This window comes from Micropterus salmoides, unplaced genomic scaffold (genome assembly GCF_014851395.1).
Source record: "Micropterus salmoides isolate LMB-PRFRI ecotype aquatic unplaced genomic scaffold, ASM1485139v1 Ms_hic_scaffold_4, whole genome shotgun sequence".
Taxonomy (NCBI): domain Eukaryota; kingdom Metazoa; phylum Chordata; class Actinopteri; order Centrarchiformes; family Centrarchidae; genus Micropterus; species Micropterus salmoides.
Genome location: NW_024043372.1, coordinates 20,709,122 through 20,709,954, shown reverse-complemented (window position 1 = coordinate 20,709,954; position 833 = coordinate 20,709,122).

Genomic DNA, 833 nt, shown 5'->3' with positions numbered 1-833 from the left:
CTTTAAAAAGACACAAGCTGTGATTTAAGTGCATGCATGCTCAGGTGGCTGTGTACAAACTGAGTGCCTCTTCCCTTCAGTGCTCTTTCAGGCAAAGTTAAGAATAATGTAAGTTAGTGTATTTGGCATCTCTCGTTATGTGGACACTTTTTCAAGTGCAGTGAGTGCAGTTTTTTTTCATGGGCAGCAAGCTTGCAGACGTGCAACAATACAATTAAGACCATGGAATAACCTGCCCCCCCCCCCCCCCCCCCCCCAAAGGTGTTCATGTGTCGTTACAGTTATAGCTTGCAAATCAAAAGCCTCTGATGTATGAACAAGTTCAAGTACAGCTCAGGAATAAAAAGACAAAACTGACAAATATTTCAGCTTCAGTAGCAATACTGGAGTCATCGAATCATTTGGAAACAAATCATTGGATGATTTCTTTCTCCAAAACATATTGGAGCAATATTATGGGTTAGCTTTGTGTACAATTACTGATTTCCAGGGTTTTTAATCCATCAGCCGTCAGCCCATTTAACACTTCCTACTCCTGTCAGGTGAAGTGAGTTCCTTTTTAAAAACAGACACTAAAACTTGGTTGAAGCATCAGTTATCCAACTTAAAAATGTCCTCTGTGCTTGTAGAGTTCTGCTGAAAAGTGCTCAAAGTTATTAAAAGACAAAAATAGGAATGGGGGTCTTCTGACTTTAGTAAATGAATTGTTAAACACCGTTCCTATTCAACATCCATGCAGATGATTAATGGCCTTGTCGATCATTTCTCATGTTCTCTAGCCAACCATAAACAGTAATCAGGACACACGGAGCTCTTCCCATGTAGGATTTGGC